The 18203-nt window shown below is 33.0% G+C and overlaps 1 protein-coding gene across 11 annotated transcripts in view; it reads right to left on the minus strand.

Annotated features, from left to right (window-relative positions):
- LOC114336930 (uncharacterized MFS-type transporter C09D4.1) overlaps positions 1-18203 on the minus strand; it is a 467061-nt gene that overhangs the window by 312980 nt on the left and 135878 nt on the right. Inside the window, exon 1 of one of the 11 annotated variants that reach the window (XM_050641707.1) lies at positions 1527-1680. The exons of the other annotated variants lie outside the window; for them this stretch is intronic. The gene's annotated coding sequence lies outside the window, so the exon portion shown is untranslated. Of the gene's footprint in view, positions 1-1526; positions 1681-18203 lie in introns of those variants that run through there. 11 annotated transcript variants of the gene reach the window in all.

Consider the following 18203-nt stretch of genomic DNA (forward strand, 5'->3'; position numbering starts at 1 on the left):
GTAAAACAATACTGTAAATTCCATTAAGATTGGTTCAATAGATTTTGCAAAATAAATTTTGCGATTCCGCTTTCGCAAAAAAAATTCATTTTTTCAAAATGTCACAGGACTGACAATAAAGCAGATAGTAAGTTGAAATTTAAGCATATAGAAGTGTACTGTACCTTTCATTTGCAATTTGCAAAATTAAAATCCATGAACTACCACGGCGTCAGGATTTTTTTAAATAAACATTAATTATTGGTGCTACGCGCAGGACAGCGGATAGTTTGCTCTGATTGGGCATTCCAATGACCTTTGATAATGATTAATACATTTTGCAATTTGTTTATTGCAAAATAAAAACACATACTCTATCCTTTGAAATAACACTTTTTTTAGCAAAAACTTTCTTTGTTCATATATTTTAACTTAGAGAATAAAAGTTTATTATTTTTAAACATGTGCAATTGTTTAAACAATATTTCACAAACAATAATAAAATTAGTTTGATTTTTGTGGAATTAAAATATTAAAATACAAGAAAATATAGAGTAAGAAAATAATATATTAGTAGATAAATATTGGAAGAAATTTTGGTGGAAATCAACTGAATCGAACACCGCTGTCCTGCGCGTAGCACCAAAAATTAATGTTTATTTAAAAAATTTCCTGACGCCGTGGTAATTATTCGATTTGTATTTTGCAAATTGCAAATGAAAGGTACAGTACACTTCTATAAGCAAAAAAAAATCAACTTGCTATCTGCTTTATTTTCAGTCCTGCAACATTTAAAAAAAAATGATTTTTTTTGCGAAAGCTGGATTGCAAAATTTATTTTGCAAAATATATTTAACCGATCCTAATGAAATTTACAGTTTTGTTTTGCAGTTTGGGTAAAATGTGAAGGTCCTAAGTGTAGCATAAATGGTTGAAAAACGTAAAATGCGAATACTTATTTGTGTATGGTTTTTTTCGCAATTATTGCTATTTTGCAATAAGGGTGACTATTTTTTAAATTTTTAACCCATTCTATATTGTAGGAAATTTAATTACGCAACTTTTATATGTCAGTACAATTTTTCTCAGAAATGAATAGTTTTAAAGTTGTAATCAGAAAACCAATAAAAAAATTGAATTTCTCTCTCATATTTTGACATTTTGATTATTTAAACAATGTTCCGGACCATTTTGAGTGGGAGGATAACTTAAATATTATTATTTGAGTTATTTTCAAGCAATTTCTGCAAAAAAATTTGAGTCACCTCTCAACGTCCATCCCAAAACAGATGCGACCTGGACTAGTAAGCTAAGCCCGACTTTATAGTGTTAAACCTCTGATGAAGCCAACAATCAGTTATTCAAATATAATAAAATATGAGGAAATACCAAGAATTGTTAATTCCAAACCGACAGAACCTGATTCTGATATAATTCAAGATTATTTTAAATAATATACGGTCGATAAACAAAGGATTTAATTATTTAACATTATACAAATCTAGTAAATAGGTACATATATTATTATGTAGTGTATAAATATTTACCTCGTGTTCCTAAAGCCACGCTTATACGAGCAAGTAAGTAAATAATATGGAAGGCATTTGCAACAGCATGTACATTGCGTTGCGGTAAACGCCGGGATCGAGTCGAAGTCGAACGCACAAAGTTATGCTTTAACATCCAGAAGTAGACTGAACTTGAACCAACTTGAACCTATCTATGGTCGTGCACGTGCACTCGTGCAACTTGTACCCGAACGGTTTGGATATTGAGGCACGCCGCGCGCCGCTGCGTGCGAGAGTCTAGTTGATTTTCGGCAATTCTTTGGAAAAATGGTCAAGGGGAAGAACCATTGTTAACATACTACAGTCTATTCCATGAATATAGGACTGTTTTGGAATAACGCGACAACGAATATTTTACTGTAAGTAAAGGGATATAAGAAGTACGGAAGTAAATTGCTCTAATAATTATTCCAATAAAAAGGATATATCTACTGTCAGTTTGGCATAATTTAGTACTGATCCTCATTTCTAAGAATGTGTCTGTACAATATATTGAAGCCAAAAATGCCCAGATGTATTTTAGATGTAAATAACGTTATATAATATATATTTTTATTTTACTGCTGAGAAAACCAATGAAGGCCCTTTACTACCAGTTTTAGTGTGTGTTTTCTACCATAAGCGTGTGTGTGATGTCCCATGTCCTCTGTATTAGTGAAACAAAACTATGTAAAGTCAGTTATTCAAAAAGTGGACAAAGTGAACAAAATGTAGCACAATGAAAACCTCTCGGGCACCCAAAGACTACATAGGCCTGGATCCCGCGTACCCAGTGGCGACGCGTGAGTTTTTCTAAAGTGTTACCAAAACCAGATGTAAAAAATCCTATTTAAAAAAATATTTTGAACCGCCCAAATATAAGTTTTTGTTTTCAATCCTGTGGGATAAAATTAAACAAATCACTATTCCCAAATTATACACACACCCAAACTTATATGGAATCACCTGCTATTTCTTATTATTTCGGGCGAATTTAAAAAAACGAACACACGAAGTCAAACAATATTTATTTTAAAGCAATTTAATAACAAACACATAACAATTAAATTTTTTTTTTTTTTTTATTTAATGTTGTAATATTTACAATCTGTCCTCAACTGAGAACAATAGGTAAATTATTTGACAAAAATTGAAAATTTTGACCTGTAGAGGGAGATCCAGTGATCACCCTCTTTACATAAATTAAATTAAACAAATTAAAATAAGTTTAGTTATCACAGATTATTCGAATCTTCTTGCTAGATCCACTACTTTGAATCTCTTCAGGCGTCGTACATCATTGTGGTCATCAGTAAGGTTGCTGGCTAACTCATTTGGATGAGATTCTAGTCTCTTGGAATATTTTTTGTAATATTCCGTTATTACTGTTTTTATGGATGGCACATTGAGGTCTTGCTCTATCACATAGTTTGGCACGTACCAAGGGGCATTCAGCATTGTTCTAAGGACTTTGTTCTGGAATCTCTGCAATATTTCTAGGTTAGCTTGACTGGCTGTCCCCCAAAGTTGGATACCATAAGTCCACACTGGTTTTAATATAGTTTTATATATCAGCAGTTTGTTTTCAAGTGATAGTTGAGATTTACGACCGATGATCCAGTACATTTCTCGAAATTTTATTCCTAGTTGTTTTCTTTTTGTAAAAATGTGTTTTTGCCAAGTTAATCTCCTATCAAGATGGATTCCTAGGTACTTGACAGTATCGGTTTGTGGGAGTTGAGTTTCATTTAGTGTTACAGATGGACATGTTTGTCTTCTCATGGTGAAGGTTACATGGATGGATTTACTCTCATTCGCCTTTATCTTCCATTTTTTAAGCCATATTTGTATATTATTAAGGTCTTTCTGAAGGGTTCTGGATGCTGTATTTGGATCATGGTGAGAGGCTAGTACAGCAGTGTCATCAGCAAAAGTTGCACACGTTGTTTTGTTACTTGTGGGTAGGTCAGCAGTGTAGAGCAAGTACAATATCGGTCCCAAGACACTTCCTTGTGGTACTCCGGCTTTTATTGGTCTTAGGCTTGTGTATTCATTATCCTGCTTGACTAGGAAATGTCGGTTGGAAATATAGCTTTTTAGGATTTGATAAAAAGGATGAGGAAGGTTTTTCTTTAGTTTAAAGAGCATACCAGCATGCCATACCTTGTCGAAGGCCTGACCAATGTCCAGGAATGCAGCAGAACAATACCTTTTATTTTCTAGATCACTTCTGATGTGTTTTACCAGTCTATGTACCTGTTCTATCGTTCCGTGTTGTGTTCTGAACCCAAATTGGTGTTGGGGAATTAGTTTCCTTTCTTCTATAACTGGGGATAATTGTTTAAGGAGAAGTTTTTCCAAAATTTTTGATAGAACAGGTAGCAGGCTTATTGGTCTGTATGAAGTCACCTGAGTTTTATTTTTCCCTGGCTTAGGTATGAGAATAATTTGAGCAACTTTCCATTGTTCTGGGTAGTAACCTAGCCTAAATATTGCATTAAATACTTGCGTTATCATTTTCAGACCTTTGCATGTCAATTGCTGCAGTACTTTCCCGTTGATCAGGTCATACCCTGGAGCTTTTTTTGGACTGATTTCATGCTGGATCATATTTCTAACTTCTTTAGTGGTGATTTTTTGTATAGGTAAATCCATCTGGTAGGGCGATTCCAGGAAGTTATTTATTTCTTCCTCTGTGTCACCATCTTCCATGGGATGTGGCTGGAATACATTAGTGAGGTGATTTGCAAATGCTTCGGCTTTTTCCTTATTATTTCTACACCAGTTTCCCTCTTGGTTTCGTATTGGTGGTATTTGTTGTTTCGGGTGTTTGATTTTTCTCGTGGCCTTCCAAAGGGTATATTCACTATCTGCGTTTGCTGATAAACCTGTAAGATATTCTTGTATTTTGTTATTTTTGATATTATGCAATTGTAGTTTAATTTCCTTGGTGATTTTATTTAATTTCGCCTTGTTCTCATGTGTTCTTTTTCTTCGCCACTCTTCCTTTATTTTTCTCTTTCTAGCAATCATTTCCTTTATTACAGTTGGGCAATTCTCTTTCAATTCTGTTTGGTAGCAGTCAGGGGTAGCATACCAAGCAGCTTCTTGTATAGATTTCTGAAGATTTTCTACTGCTGCGTAGATGTCACTTTCTGTTTTCAATGGGATGTTTATGTCAATTAGTTCATCTAGTTTAGTCTTGAAAATGCTCCAGTCTGTTTTGTTACTGTATAGTGATGGTTGTTTAGTACTGTTTGTTATTTGTGCATACCATGTCGCGATTACGCTAGAGTGGTCAGAGGGTAGATCGAAACAAGATTCTACTTTTGCCAATTTAACATTAATCCCTTTAACAATATAAAAGTCGAGTAGATCAGGTATTTTTGCATTGTCGGTAGGCCAGTAAGTTGGTTCCCTTGTGGTGAGGTAATTTGCATTGGTCGCATTTATAGCTTTAAGAAGTTCTCTGCCTTTTGTGGTAATAATTCTGGATCCCCAGGTAGTATGCTTAGAATTAAAATCTCCTCCTGCTATAAATCTATTTCCTAATGTTTTAAAGAAATTTTCAAACTGTTCCGTTTTGTTATTGTGCTTTGGCGGACAGTATATAGCTGATACTGTTAGTGGGCCTAGTTGATCTTCCACAACAATGCTGGTGGCCTGTAGATAGTCGCATTCATGTTTTTGTATTTCGTAGTGCTTTAGTTTATTACTAACTATTATTGCAGTGCCTCCATGTGCTTTTTCGTTGGGATGTTGCGTATGATAAGTTGTAAATCGTGGAATATTGATGTGGTTTTTGGATGTAAAATGAGTTTCTGTAATCAGCATTATGTCAATTTTTTGTGTGTTAATAAATAGTTTTAATTCTTCTACATGTTGACTTAAGCCATTGGCGTTCCATAATACTAGCTTTAGTAACTGAGTCATTTCTGGTTGAGAATCATGGTCAGGAGGTTGAGCATAGTGCTCATTTGTTCCGTCAGTTTTTTTAACATGTCTTTCAGTTCTGACATGTCTGTGTGGTTATTAGTTTGATTTGGTATATGTTGTGTAGTAGTTTGGTTGGAGGCTTGCTGGTTAACTGCTTGCGTTGCTTGTGCGTATGTTATTCCAGGTTGCACATAGTTGACTGTTGTAGTTCTATCTTGGTTTGTCCTCGCGTTGTGTCGTCTCAAGTTAGGGAATTTAAGTTTTTGTAATTGTTTGTGAACTTCACACCCTCTATAATTTGCGGGGTGATTTTCACCACAGTTAGCACATTTAACATTACTGTCTCTGGTTTTCCTTGGACATTCTTTAGTGTAATGAGGTTCTGCGCATTTGACACAGCACGGTTGTTTATTGCAAAAGTTTTTTGTGTGGTTGTATTTTTGACATCTACTACATTGCGGAATTATTCTCTTGACATGCGGTGCTTCGAATTCTACTATGGAATGCATTACTTGTTTAATGTTATAGATGTCCTTGTTATTATCTTTTGTTTCTTTGTTTAATTGTAGAAACAATTAAATAACACAATAACGTATTTAACAAACAAATTGAAAGTAGTTGTTTTAAAGTCAATAGCATACAAAATTTCAATGTCAAACGAATAACGTTTAACTTATTTTAATTTATTTTTTTGTATTTTGTGGTAGTCAGTGTTAACACCTCTAGTCTTTATGCAAGCTTCAGTTTGCGTGGGCACGCTCCTAATCAAATATCAACATTTTGTTGTGGTAGGTTGCTCCATCCTTTAAAAGCAGCTTGTACTAGCCGTGCGGTGTTTTGTGGATTATCCCGGCGAGCTCTAATTTTTCTTTTAAGCGTATCCCACAAATACTCTATAGGATTAAGCTCGGGTGAGCAAGCAGGCCACTCCAAACAAGGGATACCTTCTGCTTCAATTATGTCTGTAGTCACTCTAATGGTATGTAGAGGTCCATTATCATGCAATAAAATTAAATTTTCTCCTGTTGCGCCTCTCCAGAGCCTGACATACCTGTGAGCAGTTAAAATTGATTGTATGAAAATTAAAGGAGTTTTTTTACGGCTCACAATTCCTCTCCAGAACATTACACTTCCCCTTGTATATTTGTGAACAGATGTGACAGTTTTCGTTCTTGCTTGTCTTCCTCGACCTCTAAGTACACGATTTCGTGGGTCATCTGATTTTCCATCTGATTACATTAAATTCTGACTGTTTTTGAAAATAGCACATTTTGTCAATTCCCAATGTTCCAGTTTTGGTGGTGAAGACACCAATTTAGGCGATCAATCTTGTGCTGCCTGGATAACTCGAGAACCTATAACTGTCACCTGCTGTATACTTCTTGGTACGAACTCTTCTTCTTATCCTTTCAACTGAAACAGATACACATGTAGCTTCCAAAAGCTGCCTTTGGAGCTGCAGGTGAGAAATGGTTGGGTGTCTTCCAGCTGATTGGACAATTAAACGATCATGGAGAGCCGTTATTACTTTTGGCGACATTTCCTTGCTTTATTTTTGAGCTTTCCTAGTTCCTGTTACCTAGCATAATATGATTTGGACAGAACGCCCTGTATTACGCCTAGCTCTGCAGCTATGTCCATCTGAGAACATTACTTTCTCCACAAGACCAATAATCTTTCCTCGTTGTAAGTTCTATAACCCCACATGAGGCATATTTTCGTTTTTTGACGCAAAAATTAGTTTATTTATTTTCGTTCAACTTGCAACTCAAGCAAATAATCTATACCGTACCGGGCTGTACTATCCGATTGTCTTGTATATTTGTTTATTTTCAATAAAAACCTTTAATCTTCGCAACAATATCAAGTTTTTTCAAAAGAAATAAATATTACTTTGAAATACATGGTGATTCCATATAAGTTTGGGTGTGTGTATGTATGTAATTATGTATATGTAACAGGTATAACAATAAATAATAAACAAACTAAACATATTATTCTACCATAAAATTAACATAAAAAAATGAACAAGTAGGAAAAAGAACAGATTTTGAAAACTATTGTTTATATTTTAATTCTTCCATTTTCAATAATATCATTTTTTTCTTTAAAATAATATATAAAAAAATATACAAGTAGAATGACTTTTCAAGTAGTTGATCAGTTACGCAATACGTAGCAACACTCTTCCATGTTTAAATGCGCGCACACTGTAATCTGTAATAGGTACTAAACCAACGTTACCAATCTTCAAAATGGTGACACTACTGATATGTACAGCGTGCTCGCGCGCCGTCTCTAGACCCGTAGCTCCTTCAAAATTTTCAGAGCTAGTCCCGAGCGAAGCGAGGTTTCTCCTGCGTACCGTTTACCAGTGCCAGTATTGGTAACAGCATAATAATAGATTACGTGCCATGGATTCACATATCTCGCCAATATTTTCGTGCGTCTAGTTGGCTATTTACTGAATTAAATTAGGTACTATTAACAAGTATTTCTGATGGTAAAAAATATAAATGGAATTATTTCGTAGTAGTCATAAAATATTTATTTGCAAGATTTGTATTTGTTACCAGTGGTAACAGTGGTTACACGGACCCTTCGCCACTGCGCGTACCAAAATTAAAGTTTATTAATAGCAAGCTGAAAATTTGTTAATAGCTTAACGGTGTCTAGTCGGACAAACTTTGATGTACGGGAACACTGGAACAGGGAAAGTTTTAATTGTGGAACAGTTTAAAAATTTGGAACGTCAGATTATGAAAATGTTCCATGTATTTTGTCGGACCGAACATAGAACATCCAATTGATTTGTTACCCTTTCATTTAACTCTTATCCAAAAGTCAGACTGGTATTACTATAGTCTGGGTTGATTATCAGAGAATAGGCCATTTTTGGGAAAAGTTATTTACCAGCAATTTTATTGCTGGAATCGAAGCTTATGATTATATATATTAATAATATAGGTATGCAAAGTCCGCAGATAGTGTGCTACTTTTTTTTATAAACAAAATGGCGCCCGAAAATCGTGTTTCTTCAATTATTGCTCTATAACTCCGAAGATTTTAACTTTACAACAAAAACACTGACATAAAAATTCACCGCAATTAAATTCTGCATAGAGATATGTTCTTCCGATCTGCTCCGACGAAAATTTTCCTCGGAAAATGCGGGTTTTCCCAACAAAATCTTTAATTTTCAAAGTTTTAGGTAAGTAATTATCTACCAATAATGAAATAATTTGGTAACTTATAAGCCTTCTTGGTTTGGATTATAGTTCCAAAAGCTGGTGAAAATTGAACGAATATTTTAGCAACAATTCAATTGTTAATTGATACTTTACGGTCGCAATAATAACCAAAATAATTATGATACACTGATCAAACTTTGAAATCTTATAAAGATGAGATGCCTATTTAACATTTTGTCGACAAAATATATTTTTTTTATTTTTTTGCATAATCTTTAAATGTTTAAAAAAATAGTTATAAACGAATTAACCTTTCTCAGAACGTTTTTATTATGTATACACCGTTCTTAGGCGTCAACGCCCTTCGGTAGGGATCTATGGAGGAGTATCACCAAGCCGGAAGCCCTTATCCCTTCCCGTACCGCTCCTCCATAGGCCGATCAGACGCCAGTTTATTCCAGACCAAGCCGTAGACTCTATTGAGTTTTATACTACGGCGTTGGCCTTTTATAAATTTCATGACCTAGCTGAGGCTCGAACCAGCGACCGCAAATCGCAAATCCACTAAACTTGTCGATCGACTGAGCCCCAGCTAACTGGACCGTCAAGACCGACTGATTTATTATATTCTAATTTTAAAAAATAGTTAAAATGCGTATTTCAAATATCTTGAAAATGAATGCTTTAAAACTTTTTTGCAACCATTTGCAAAAAAGTTATGAAACAGCAAAGTAAACATACGATTACTATCTATACATATACTAATTTTTTTAATTCTTTCAAAGCGTAAAAGTGAGTTTAAAGTACAAGCTAATTATTTACAAAAAATATCGATTATTAGTTTAATGGTTATATTTTAATTAAAGATTATAAATATATTTTTTGTAATTTACACGCGCGAAAGTAGACTAATACAGTACTGTAGCTAAAATTTTCACTCGAAGCGACGACCGCCCGCGCGACGTACACTTAATAAATAAAATTATAGTATTATGTATGCTGTGTGTCAGTCGCTTCGAGTGAACATTTTAGCTCCGGCTCTGTAGCAAGCCTACTTTCGCGCTAAAAAGTACAAAAAAAGTATTTTTAATCTTTGATTAATATATAACCATTGAACTGATATTTGATATTCTTTTTGAGTAATTAGATTGTACCACAGACTCACTTTTAAGCTTTGAAACAATTAAAACAAATTATAAACAACGGAGCAATCGTATATTTACTTTGCTGTTTCATAACTTTTTTGCAAATGGTTGGAAAAAATTTTTAAAGCATTCATTTTCAAGACCTTTGAAATACGCATTTTAAGTATTTTTTAAAATTAGAATATAATAAACAATTTCTGAGAAATGTTAATTTGTTTATAACTGTTTTTTTAACATTTAAAGATTATGCAAAAAAATAAAAAAATTATATTTTGTCGACAAAATATTAAATAGGCATCACATCTTTATAATCTTTCTAAGTTTGATCAATGTCTCATGATTATTTTGGTGGTTATTGCGACTGTAAATTGTTAATTAACAATTGAATTGTTGCTAAAATATTCATTTAATTTTCACCGGCTTCTGCAGTTATAATCTATACCAAGAAAGCTTTTATTTCACCAAGTTATTTAATTATTGATAAATAATTACTTGCCCAAAAAATTTATTTGAAAATTCGAGATTTTGTGTTTGGAAAATCCACATTTTCCCAGGAAAATTTTCGTCGGCCCAAATAGGGAAAATCATGCCTCTATGTAGAATTAAATTGGGATGCATTTTTATTTGAGTGTTTTTGGTGTAAATTTAAAATCTTCGGAGTTATAGACCAATAATTGAAAAAAACACGATTTGGGGGCGCCATTTTGTTAATAAAAAAAGTAGCACACTATCTGTGGACTTTGCAAACCTATATTATTAATATATAGGATCAGAATATTCGATTCCAGCAATAAAATTGCTGGTAAATAACCTTTCTTTGTACTTTAGATACTAATTAGACCAGCGTATTATAACTTTTTTTTCAAAATTTAAAAATTATGCAAAAAAACGAAAAATTTATATTTTGTCGATAAAATATTAAATAAGCATCTCATCTTTATAATCTTTATAAGTTTGATCAATGTATCATGATTATTTTGGTTATTATTGCGATCGTAAATTGTTAATTAACAATTGAATTGTTGCTAAAATATTCGTTTAATTTTCACCAACTTCTGGAATTACAATCTCTACCAAGAAAGCTTTGATGTCACTAAGGGCCAGTTGTTCGAACGCTAATCAAAAATGATCAATATCAAATATTTAATTACAATTATATTTAATTAAACGTACTTCTGACATATGTCACATTTTGAGGTTATGTTGACATTGTTGACTGATTTATTTTATTATTTTGGTTTTAATCTAAAATAAACCATAATTAAACTCTTTCTAATGTTAATTTCTTGTTTTTACTTACAAATCAATAATAATAATAAGCAATTTTTAATAATTTAACAGCTGCGGCTATATTTTAATTACTGCTTTACCTACAAAATGAATGATTAGTGTTTTACATGTATTTTTGATGTCTCGATTTGATTCCCATCAAGAAAATTGATTACAATAAACTGATTGATTATAATCAACTTCTTGATTAGCGTTCGAACAACCGGCCCTAGGACCGGTTGTTCGAAAGCTAATCAACAATGATCATTATCAAATATTTAATTACTGTCACCAACTGTCAATGTCAACTTTGTTTGGGTTGCTGAAAACATAATATGAAATTACCTAATCAATTATGTTAATAATTGTTATGTTAATTGATTAACTAATCTCATAATTTTAATCAATTATGTTTTCAGCAACCCAATAAAAGTTGACATTGACAGTTTTGGTGACAGTAATTAAATATTTGATAGTGATCATTGTTGATTAGCGTTCGAACAACCGGCCCTTAAGGTATTTAATTATTGATTAATAATTTCTTACCTAAAACTTTATTTGAAAATTAGAGTTTTTGTTGGGAAAACCCGCATTTTCCGAGGAAAATTTTCGTCGGAGCAAATCGGGAAAAACATATCTCTTTGCAGAATTTAATTGCGGTGAATTTTTATTTGGTTGTTTTTGTTGTAAAGTTAAAATATTCGGAGTTATAGAACATTAATTGAAAAAAATACGATTTATCGGCGCCATTTTGTTTATAAAAAAAGTAGCACACTATCTGCGGACAGCAATAAAATTGCTGGTAAATAACTTTTCCATGAATTTTGCTAATTAGCCCAGAGTACTAACCAACATGATTCCTTTCATTTCAGATGTTCTTCGTGTTCCACTCATTAAAATGCCCATTTGGTGATAAACACCAGTGTGATTTTTCCATGAGAGTTTAATGAAACGGTAACAAATCAATTGGAAGTTCTGTCCGACAAAATACATGGAACTTTGTCGTAGTCTGATGTTCCAAATTTTTAACCTGTTCCACAATTAAAACTTCTCCTGTTCCAGTGTTCCCATACATCAAAGTTTGTCCGACTAGACACCGTTAAGCTATTAACAAATGTTTAGCTTGCTATTAATCAACTTTTTTTGGTACGCGGGATCCAGGACTAATAGATCTTTGCACATTTGAAATCCGCATGATCATATAAAATACGTGAAAAGAAAGAATATCTTTCTTTCGATTCCTTGTTGCAGAAATTCAAAGAAAGGAATGTATTTGAAATCTCCAGAACAAGTCTCTGGAGAGTTTTAAGACAGATTTGGTTTAAGTTTAAAAGGGAAGACAATAGAAAGACTGTGTGAATGAATCATTTGTCGTTCGCAGAATAACAGAATTTTTAATAAATTATAACAATGAAGAATGTTCTTCCTTTGTCCATGTAGTTAGACGAAACATAGATTTCTGTAACGACGGTATAAAACGAATTTGGCAGGACGAGAAAAAAAAATCATAAACCACATCGTACCAAGAAGAATAGACATATAGTATAGAGTATAGTGCATGCAGGTAAAAAAACATGCCCTTATTGATGGAGCCGATCTTGTGTTTTTCATCAAAATCAAAATCGGCTGATTATCACAATAACATGAACAAGGAGATGTTTGTGAAATGGTTGAAAAAACTTTGCCAAGTTTACATGAATCATTTGTTATTATTACTGGATAATGCCCCGTACCATTCGGAAATTTTAAATAAGCAACCAATAAACGCCTGGACCATAGATAAAATAGAAGAAGTGGTTAACGAATGAAAACATTACCTACTGTTATAGTTTACCATCCGACTGAAAATAGGGACGACAGTGATTATGACTTTGACTCTGATGGTTTATAATAGTTTTAGATTAGAAGAATAAGAGAATTCGTAGTTTTGTTTTGTTGTAATGTAAACGATTTCATCATTTAAAACAGTATTTTAAAAATAAAATTATATATTCATGGAATAGACTTTATGCAACGTTATCAACCGTAGTGAGTTGTTTGTGAATAATTATTATTAGATACTAAGGGCTTGTTCCTTGTTCAGATAGAGCGGTTTGCCAACGTAAACGCCGCGATTTACCAGTTTAAACTCTGGTAAACTCGCGGTTGCATGTGTACGATGAGGAACGGTTGCATTTGTTCATATTAGGTTTGTTCTAGCAAACAGTCAAACTAGTCAGAAACCGTCAGCAAATAGTTGGTCAGTGAGAGAACATAATACAGTCACCAGTGCTATCCCCTCTACTCGCGCTGGTCCACTATTCGCTGATGGTTTCAAACCGTTTGAAACTGATGCTAGAACAAATCTATTATGTTTGTTCTAGCATCAGTTTCAAACGGTTTGAAACCATCAGCGAATAGTGGACCAGCGCGAGTAGAGGGGATAGCACTGGTGACTGTATTATGTTCTCTCACTGACCAACTGTTTGCTGACGGTTTCTGACTAGTTTGACTGTTTGCTAGAACAAACCTAATATTATGTTAACTTGAATCGCGGCGGTTGGGTTTTTCAGGTAAATCGCGGCGTCGACGTTGGCAAACCGCCTGCATAATATATGAACAAGCGGTTAGAGTAACATGTCATTACATTTAACATAAACAAAATCTTAGAGTTTTATATCTTTTTTTATACTTTTGAGAAAGGACATCGCACACATCTTATGGAAAATATAATGCCACTCAAATTCAATAAAATTGCGCCAACTCTATATTTTCAATAATAAGAGCAGAAATTAATATAAATAAATCTGAAATCAAATGGGTACGTGCATAAGTTAGAGAGAGAAAAAATATTTTAAAACACCCAAATTGTCGGTACTCCATAAATCAGCGGATTAGTTTCACTAATCCGCTTAGGCCCAGCGGGGGTTTTAAGCTCTTTTGAATAGCACCCAGAGCAATAGTGATGGTAACTGACACTTTTACTGACTCAAAAAATGTGATTTCGATAAACTTTAATTGCAATTTGCGCCGTAATTATACGTAATTAAGAGTTGGCGCAATGATAAGATTTGACCGTTACTTTAAAACGAATCTATTCGTATAAGTTTTATTGAATTTGAGTGACATTATATTTTCCATAAGATGTGTGCGATGTCCTTTAGTCTAGTTACGAGGTCTTCGACAAAATTTTCTTTCGTTGTTGGACTTATGAATAATCAAGCAAAAAATAAGATTCTAACTTCGAAACTAAAAACTAAAGTACTGATAAAACAGTGTCTGAGCAATATGATGAAATTGGTTATATGTAAACTGTTTAAAAAGTTGATGGAGTTATTGTTTGAACAATTTATGAACTATCAGTTTGAAAAAAAGTAAACAGTCAGGCTGTTTGCTGGAAATTGTTGCATTTCTTTCTTTTTAAATCACTGTTAGTCCATTCTTTCACGGTTTTTGCTCTAAATTTTAAAGAACCGCTTGGTTTGACATGGAATTTAGCATACGTATAGCTTACATGTCAAAGAAAAAAAGTGATATTGTGCCGATGTGTGCTTTTGCCCTGGGGGTGTTCACCCCCTCTTGAGGGTGAAAAAATATATGTCCAAAATAAGCCCGGAAATGGGTAAACTGACTAATTTTAAGTAACTTTTGTTCTATAGAGCTTTTTCGCCAAGTCAACACTTTTCGAGTTATTTGCAAGTGAATATGTTCATTTTTCAACAAAATATCCACCTTCTTGGACGGTTTTTCGCAAATAACTCAAAAAGTAAGTATTTTGTCGAAAAAAACGTTCTTAGCAAAAATATATCACATAAAAAAGTAAAATAAATGGTGTACACGTTAGGTCTCTGGATCTCGTAGAACCAGATTTATAGCCAATGAAAAATAGATTCATATTCACCAAATTTCAAATAGAATATTTCGACGTGAAATATCCAAAAAATTAAGCACTTTTTGGGGAAAACCCATTATAACTTTTTTAAACTGTTTAAAAAAGCTTTATTTCTGTTTTTACAAAAAGTTTCTAGCATTAAATTTAAGCAAGTTACGCTCAAAATAAAGTTGGTTCCTTTTGTTTTTGCAAAAAAAAATCGGGAAGACCACCCCCTAATTAGCAACTTAAATGAAATTAATCGTTACCGCTCCACACATTATTTTACTTATGTTGTGTTTATATGATCTGTAAGTTTGATCGAGTCAAAATGCTTATGTTTGAAAAAATTTGGTTTCAAAGTAAAATTTTTAAAAATGTAAATTTTGAAAAATATTTTTTTTTTCAAAATAACTTAAAAATTGTTAGAGATACCAAAAATCTCGAAAAACAAGAAAAGTCAGATTTGCTTTTCTGAATATCATGTATTTTTTTGTTTTTCTGTTAGACAAAAATTGATTAAGATTTGGTGTTTCTAAATTTGCATACATTCGTGATCAGTGACTCGTTCAACCCCTTTTAACTACAGCCCTTTCAATAATAACGACTTTGAACGGATGAAACTTACAGATCATATAAACAATATATACACGAGTCAAGAAACTTGTGAAGTGTCGTAACGATTAAGTTCATTTAAGATACTAATTAGGGGGTGATTTTCTCGATTCTTTTACCAAAACCAAAAGGGACTAACTTTATTTTGAGCGTAACTTGTTTAATTTTGATGTTAGAAATTTTTTTTATAAAACAAAAATGAAGTTTTTTAAACACTTTAAATAATTTTTAATGAATTTTCCCCGAAATATGCTTAATTTTTAGTTATTTCACGTTAAAGTATTCCATTTGGAATTTGACGAATATGAACCTATTTTTCATTAGCTATAACTCTGCTTTTACTAGGTGTAGAGACGTGATATATACACCATTTTTTTAAATTTTTTACAGGCTATATTTTTACTACGAATGTTTTTCGACAAAATACTTACTATTTGAGTTATTTACGAAAAACCGTCTAAAAGCGTGGTTATTTTGTTAAAAAAATGAACATATTCACTGTCAAATAACTCGAAAAGTATTGACTTAGTGAAAAAACTCTATAGAAGAAAAGTTACTTAAAATTAACCAGTTTATCCATTTCCTGACTTTCTTTGGACGAATATTTTTTCACCCCCACGAGGGGGTGAAAACCACCTCCAGGGCAAAAGCACATATCAGCACAATATCACTTTTTTTCTTTGACTTGTTAGCTATGTGTATGCCAAAATTCATGTCAATCCAAGCAGTTCTTTAAAATTTAGAGGTTTTGCAATATTTTAGCGTTAAAGAACGGACTATGTTTCTTTCTGTTCTTATTATAAATGTTTATAGTAAATTAAATAAATTTGCGAGTACTTACTAGTTACTCATAATAATAATTATTCACAGAATACCTACAACTAAGCAATAACGAGATCACGCTCTAGTATTGCTATTAGAAAGCTACACGGATATTATTATACATTTTACAAAAGAAATACTAACAAAACCATCAATAAATGTAATCTTTATAGTATCACCGCAATAATTAAAGTTTATTGCTCTAATGCAAAAACAAATTAACAAAAAGATTATTAAAAACTTATTTTATTGATTCAGATTCAGATTCCACATTCAGACTCTATTATTGCAGACTGTCTAATAATAATAAATAAGTACTTATGATAAGAGGGTTGTCATTACGTACTCTATAGTAGCGTGAAAATAGTATTCTCAATAGTAATACCACTAGTGATTCAATTTTCGCGATAAGTCTGTCGATTTACTTCTAAACGAAACTGAGTTGCTTGAGAACACCACGAGTCCGTAGGACGAGTGGTGTTTTCTTTAAGCAACTCAGTTGAGTTTAGAAATAAAAGACAGACTTATAAGATAAATTAAATCACGAGTGGTATTTTATTAGACTATTTCACGAACAACGTGATAGGTCAAAAATTCAGTAGAATGAGAGGAAGGAATTTAATAATAATACATTTGATCTAGGTAACCCAAATCTACCCATTTTTTGAATAATTCACAATTAGTCATAATCATGAAATATTTATTATAACTATAAATAATTTGTTATAATTATTTTTTACCTATAACAATAAATAGTTGAAGGCCCAGTCTTTTAGAATGAATGCTAGTCTTTCGTTGTTATTTTCTGCATCTAATTTGTAGTTGCGATCCACACAGAACATCATAAATTGTCTCCATATATAAGATTTAGATTTTCTTGTGTTACTCGGTATATTTTCTTCAATGTTTTGGTTTATAACTTTTTATGGTTTATAACTTTGTTCTGGTTTATAGCTTTGGTTTATAATTGAAGTACCACCGAAACGACTCATTTTGACGTATACAGCTACAATAATTTTTTTGGCAAACGTCAAACTTTGCTTTGCGATCGGTATCCATGGTTACGTCGTTGAAAACACGAAGCTGATAGACCAATCAGAATTGAAAGACAGTTGGTGTTTTCGCGATAACACAAGCTGTCTTTGGTTTGTGATTGGTCAGATTAAGTGAAAATTTTAAGATGAGTGAAATAGTCAACGTAATATTTTTTCTAAGTCGCTCGAACAAATAACTCTGATGACAAATGCATTGATAAAAATCTTGACATAATTGCACAGTATATTGTTTTAGATTTTTAAGTTAAATATTGTAACAGTGGCGTAACTATACCATCTGAGACCCGTGGCAAATGCATTGAATGGGGCCCCAAGAAAAATCGTCACATTGTAATGTAATTGTAACAAATCATTGCAATAGTGGGTGGTCCGATAAGTACTTAGCCTCTTCACCCGATAGCACCAATTTTGCAAGATAAATCTACTATTGCGTAATACATTCTTGTAGACGGCCTATGCCTATTCAAAATTTCAGCCGAATCGGGCTCATAGAGCGCTTGGGTGATGTGTACGGTGACTCTTTTCCTTCTATGACGATCGTCAAAAATTTGTTTACTGAGTTTCAACGTGGTCGCACGTCGGTATTTAATGAGTCACGTCCAGGTGCCTTGAAATCGGCTGCCACGGAAGATAACGTAAAAGAAATCTACGGTCTCGTATTGACAGACCGCCGACTGAAGATGCTCCAGATAGCTGAGATAGTAGGCATCCCAAATGATCGCGTGGGTCATATCCTATATGAAATTTTGGGCATACGAAAGCAGTCGGCGCGATGGGTACCGCTTCATTTACTC

This window comes from Diabrotica virgifera, chromosome 1, assembly GCF_917563875.1.
Source record: "Diabrotica virgifera virgifera chromosome 1, PGI_DIABVI_V3a".
NCBI classification, from domain to species: Eukaryota; Metazoa; Arthropoda; class Insecta; order Coleoptera; family Chrysomelidae; genus Diabrotica; species Diabrotica virgifera.